Source organism: Symphalangus syndactylus, chromosome 18, assembly GCF_028878055.3.
Source record: "Symphalangus syndactylus isolate Jambi chromosome 18, NHGRI_mSymSyn1-v2.1_pri, whole genome shotgun sequence".
NCBI lineage: Eukaryota > Metazoa > Chordata > Mammalia > Primates > Hylobatidae > Symphalangus > Symphalangus syndactylus.
This window is the reverse complement of record NC_072440.2, coordinates 57,621,749-57,628,448: the sequence shown is the minus strand read 5'-3', so window position 1 is coordinate 57,628,448 and position 6,700 is coordinate 57,621,749.

Here is a 6,700-nt window from a genome sequence, read left to right as displayed (position 1 = left end):
CACTTGAGAGCTGGGACTGTGGCCCTGATTGTGGACGTGAAATATATGGTTCCTTGCAAAAAATAGACACTCAATAATTACAATTTAGTTGAGCTAGAAATCCATTTGGTTTCTTCCATATTTTTCCAAAATTTTCATCCTTTTTTTTTTTTTTGAGATGGAGTTTCGCTCTTGTCCCCCAGGCTGGAGTGCATTGGCGCGATCTCAGCACCTGCTGCCAATGGCGGGAAGCTGGGGACGCTCCCGGGATAGGTACTGGAAAGAGAGCGCGCGCACAAAAGGCATGGGAAGACCTGGCGCGCACAATGGCTGCAGATTCGCCAGTGGATCACTGAAGATGCCTGTTCTCCTGCTGAGGCGGGGATTGCAGTGAGCTGAGATCGCACCATGGCACTCCAACCTCGGCAACAAGAGCGAAACTTCGTCACACACACACACACACACACACGAAAGAAAGAAAAAATAGTGGCTAGGTGTAGGGGCTCACGCATCCCAGCACTTTGGGAGCTCGGGGCGGGCGGATCAGGAGATCAGGAGTTGGAGAGCAGCCTGACCAACATAGTGAAATCCTGTCTCTAGTAAAAATACAAATTTAGTCAGACATGGTGGCACGCGCCTGTAGTACCAGCTACTCGGGCGGCTGAGAGAGGAGAATCACTTGAACCCGGGGGCGGGGCAGGGATTGTGATGAGCCGAGACTGCGCCACTGCCCTCCAGCCTGGGCAACACAGCCAGACTCTGTCTTTCTTTTTTTTTTTTTTTTTTTTGAGACGGAGTCTCCCACTGTCGCCCAGGCTGGATTCCAGTGGCCTGGTCTCGGCTCGGCACAAGCTCCGCCTACCAGGTTCACGCCATTCTCCTGCCTCAGCCTCTGGAGTAGCTGGGACTACAGGCGCCCGCCACCACACCGGGCTAATATTTTGTATTTTTAGTAGAGACGGGGTTTCACCGTGTTAGCCAGGATGTTCTCGATCTCCTGACCTCGTGGTCAGCCCGCCTCGGCCTACCAAAGTGCTGGGATTAAAGGCGTGAGCCACCGCGCCCGATGGAGACTCTGTCTTTAAAAAAATGGCCGGGCGCGGGTCTTCAGCGATCCACTGGGGGATCTGTAGCCATTGTGCGCGCCAGGTCTTCCCACGCCTTTTGTGCGCGCGCTCTCTTTCCAGTACCTATCCCGGGAGCGTCCCCAGCCTCCCGCCATTGGCAGCAGGTGCTGAGATCGCGCCATTGCACTCCAGCCTGGGGGACACGAGCGAAACTCCATGTCAAAAAAAAAAAAAAAAAAAAAGGATGAAAATTTTGGGGAAATATGAAAGAAACCAAATGGATTTCTAGCTCAACTAAATCGTAATTATTCAGTGTCTCTTTTTGGCAAGAAACCATATATTTCATGTCCACAATCAGGGCCACAGTCCCAGCTCTCAAGTGTGGGTGTTTCCTAAGCAAATTGAAGAACACAGGCATAAAAGTGCATTAAATTAATAAACCGTTTTCTCTCTGTCTCTCTCTCTTTTTCGTTTTTTTATTCTTTTTTTTAATTTTTTGAGACGGAGGTTGGCACTGTCACCCAGACTGGAGTGCAGTGGCGAGATCTCAGGTCACTGCAAGCTCCGCCTCCCGAGGTCACGCCATTCTCCTGCTTCAGCCTCCAGAGTAGCTGGGACTACAGGCGCCCACCACCACACCCGTCTAATATTTTGTATTTTTAGTAGAGACGGGGTTTCACCGTGTTAGCCAGGATGGTCTCGATCTCCTGACCTGGTGATCAGCCTGCCTCGGCCTACCAAAGTGCTGGGATTAAAGGCGTGAGCCACCACGCCCGGCCGAGACTGTCTTCAGAAAAAAGGCCGGGCGCGGCGGCACTTCGGGAGGCTGAGGCGGGCGGATCACTAGGTCAGGAGTTGGAGACCAGCCTGGCCAACATAGCGAAACCCCGTCTCTACTAAAACTACAAAAAATTAGCCGGACGTGGTGGCGGGCGCCTGTAGTCCCAGCTACTCCGGAGGCCGAGGCAGGAGAATGGCGTGAACTCGGGAGGCGGAGCTTGCAGTGACCTGAGATCTCGCCACTGCACTGCAGCCTGAGTGACAGTGCAAACCTCCGTCTCAAAAAAAAAAAAAAATGAATAAATAAAAAAATAAAAAAGAGAGAGAGACAGAGAGAAAAAGGTTTATTAATGTAATGCACTTTTATGCCTGTGTTCTTCAATTTGCTTAGGAAACACCCACACTTGAGAGCTGGGACTGTGGCCCTGATTGTGGACATGAAATATATGGTTTCTTGCAAAAAACAGACACTGAATAATTACGATTTTGTTGAGCTAGAAATCCATTTGGTTTCTTCCACATTTTTCCAAAATTTTCATCCTTTTTTTTTTGAGATGGAGTTTCGCTCTTGTCCCCCAGGCTGGAGTGCAATGGCGCGATCTCAGCACCTACTGGCAACGGCGGGAGGCTGGGGGACGCTCGCGGGATAGGTACCGGAAGGAGAGGCGCGCGCACAAAAGGCATGGGAAGACCTGGCGCGCGCAATGGCTGCAGATCCGCCAGTGGATCACTAAAGATTCCTGCTCTCCTGCTGAGGCAGGGATTGCAGTGAGCTGAGATCACACCATTGCACTCCAACCTGGGCAACAAGAGCGAAACTTAGTCACACACACACACACACACACACACAGAAATAAAAGAAAAAGTAGTGGCTAGGCGTGGTGGCTCACGCATCCCAGCACTTGGGATTATGTACAAATCCAAAAGAGAAAAGGCTGAGGATTGAACTTTGTGGCTTTTAAGAAAACGGTACTTAAGCAGTACATAGGCTGGATATGATGGCTCACACCTGTAATCCCTGCATTTTGGAAGGCAAAGGCAGGAGGATCACTTCAGGCCAGGAATTGGATACCAGCCTGGGGGCAACATCGCAAGACATCTTTACAGAAAAATACAAAATTAGACAGGCATGGTGGTGTGTGCATCCCAGCTACCTTGAGAGGATGAGATGGAAGGATAGCTTGAGCCTAGGAAGTTGAGGCTGTAGGGAGCCAAGATCATGCCTCTGCACTCTAGCCTGGGTGACAGAATGAGACCCTGTCTCAAAAAAAAAAAAAAAAAAAAAACCATAAAGAAGAGGAATCCACCAAAAAGACTAATAAGAAGCAGGAGAACACAGTGTCATGGAGTAAAAGCTGCAAAAGAGGAGCAGGTGTCAAAGGAGGGCTGCAATGAATTAATGAATTTTGCTGTTAATATGGGAAGGCCTGGGTTGTGTTATGACCTAGGAGGTAGCCCATGGCATGCAGAGGCAAGAGATGAACAGGAAGGGGGCCATCTTCTCCCTCTAGATGGCAAGCTCCACCTAGCACATCAGGCCAGGCTTGTCTTTTCACCCCTTTACTTCTAGATCTAGAATAGGGCTATCCATAGTCTCAGAAATGTTGTTGAATGACTGAATGAATGATTTAATCAACTAATGCTTAAAAATGTGAGGTCCTAGAGAAGAGGGGAGGAAATAAAATCCAGAGCAAAGATGGTGACCTCAGCGCTGGACAAGAGGAGGTTCACCTCTTCCTTTGAAACTAGGGTCACCAACACCAAGCATTCTGCTCAGAATAGAGGAGACACTCATGTTTGTGAACCAAATCAATGAATTCTGTTCAGAGCATTATAACTCATCTATGTTCCTTAGTTTCACAGTTAGAAGGTTTTATTGAAAAAATTAAGTCCAGTAAACTAAGTTGGACTTTGGTCACCAACAATGATTCAATGATTTTTAGTAGACATGCTAAAATGGCCTTCTCTTGATTTTTAATTATGAATGGCATAAGCCCTTTGCTGTTAATAGTTTAATATTACATTTGACAAAGGAAACTGGTTATTGAGCATTGTGGAAATTAGGTTATTTTCAAATCTGATGAAGATTCTCATGCTACTATAATATAGGATTTATCCATGAATATTCATGGATAAATAAAATATGAGATGCATACAAATAAGAATGAAGTGTAGAAATTTGCTTTTCTAACTTGGTACTAATCCAACGGATGAGCGAAGAGACCATAGGAGAAAAAGAGGTAAAATGTTAAGAAACTCTTTTAAGAAGATAATCAGACAAGCCTAGAATCTCATAGGCTATGTCAAAAGAAATGTAAATGTGTGGAGAATTGAGAAATGGCTCAGGAGATTTTATCTTTTCCATCTGTGTTCTCCAAATGCCATCCGAGGCAGCACTGTGACCCTGGCTCCCAGATAAGAGCAGAGCCTGTGCCGGAGTTGGTGACCTCTGTCACAGAAATGCCGACTGTCTCAGTTCCCTCTGCATTTGCATTTTCTTCCCTGGCTTGGAAAGTCTGCATTTCCACATGCAGGCTTCCATACTCCAGTTGAAAGATCACGTGGCTGCCTGTCTAGCCCTCCACTGACAGGAATACAAAGCCAGCCATTTTCAAATGATGTGACTGCCCATATGGGTTATGGAACGCTGGAGAATCATGGCAGCTTCTCCCATTGTTCAGTGGGTAAACTTGTGTAGCTCTTGTCCTAGATTCCTTAGGGGACACCAATTTTCTCCAAACTCCTCCCAACCCCAGTGTTTTCCTCAAGGAATGATGTTTGGATAATAAAACATGATAAAGTAATTTCCTTTCCTCCCCATTCCCATTGTTGCCACATGGACAACTGGGATTGAATGACTGAAACAACTTGGAAAACTGCTACCATCTCCACATTGCTGTCTCCCATATGTGATCCATGCTGAGCCACGCTGGCAGATACATCTTCTGAGCACATAAGTGATTTTCCATTTTGAAGCCATGTTCAAGAACATGCAATGGCTCCTGTTGCCTTCCAGGTCAAGTCTCCCTTCAGGCAGCTTTGAAGACCTTCAGAATTTGGCTCCATTCCTACTTGTTCACACTCCTGCCCTCCAAGTCACCCTCCTCCTGGATAGAGCCACCTCCTTTCTGCACAGGGCCATTCTCATCTCTGCCCCACTGCCTACCCTGGCCAGTCTCCATTCCTCCACCAGTGGGAGTGCCTCCGCACACCACCCCTTTCCCAACTCCTTTCCTGTCTCTCCAGGGCCAGGTTAAGCCCTGCTCTCTGGGGAGTTCCCTGCTGGTGACACTGGCAGAAAGAGAGGAATCTTTCTGCCTGAGGCAGACAGTCCAAACAAGGATATACTTAATTGTATTTTGTTTGTGGGGGCTCACTTGGAAATATATCTTAGACTTATTTCTACATTCCCTCTGTAACTAGGGAAAGGCAAAGCCAATAGTAGGCATACATACTTACTGGGCCCTTGATTGTAGAGCCCCTAGCTGTCTTCTTGCCATGAGGCCACAGTGATTCATCTCTAGTTGAATGTCTGCAGCTGGGGAGCCAGGTATTAACATTCTTACTACAAACCCAATTCTCACATTACCTCTTTAGCAAATGCAAATCTTTCACTGGTTGAGTCAGAGAGAAGCTTCTATAAATTCATTCAGTGTTAACCAAATTTTAATGTTAGCCTCTGGCGGGTTTTCACTGCTTTCTCAGATATGCGCAGTCGGTTTCAAATCTGTGTCATATTTGAAATGTGATAAGAAGCTAAAGAGAGTAATTGATGGGGGAGCTTACAGCTATGGAAACGAAGCTTCCTTCGGTCATCCTCAGCTCCTTTATGTTATCTGCTAGCCTGGACCAAGATCACATATTCACATTGCTTGAAAACCTTTTTATGATTTCAAATGGCACCATTTCAGGGCTACTTACATTTAGTGTCTGTTGCAATACTTTTGACTCATTGAGGAGCGACATGGTGGCTGATGTACACAGAAATGGAACTGGGAATTCTTGGTTTAACTCTTAAAACCCTGTTCCTCAGATGCTTACAGAAGATCCAGGCCTTTCTTAGACCCTCAAAAGTCCCTTTTGTCAATTGTTTCAAATATTAGAATTAGCTTGAGATTTTTACTCTAAATGTTAATTATACATTAACAGAAGAACTAGAAATAAATAGCATTTATATTTTTGGTTTTCTGTGATTGTTTATGTCTCTGCCTTCAGAATGAAATCATTTCCTTCCTGCCTAATCAGGCTGAATTTAGGTAACAGAATATAGCTGTGGACCTAAGCTAGATTTCAAGAAAGAAAAATAATTTCACGGCTGACTATGCATGTACCTATTGCCATTACTAGTTCATCTTAATCGAATGCTGTCTGTGCACTTCCTGGCAAACCACATATTCATCCTTCAAGACCCAGTTCAAACGTCACTCTGTGAAGCCTTCCCCAGCTCCCCTGGCAGAGTTTAGCATCCCTTCTTTATATTCCAGCAGCTTGTGTTTAATTCTTTGTGAGTTCAAGGAATCAAACACTTTATTGAGCATCCACTTTCCATGACTCAGTGCCCTTGCCATAATATACTTTATGGACTTTATCAATGGGCCTGTCTGTCTTCCTTTCCACTCAAATTGCTCATGGCGAGTGCTACATCTTACTCATGTTTGTATATTCTGCACAATGCCTAGCACACAGCAGAGGCTCAGTGGGATGATTTGTATCAAAGGCCAGAGGAGACTGCTGGTTCCTGAGCAGCCGCTTGAGTAATACCACCAAAGATAGGCAGATTGATTCACGTAGGCTGAGCTTTTGAAGTGGAAGTGTTTGTCTGGGATTCTAACCACAGGAAACGGAGAGAATGGAATGGATGAGGAAATGGGTTG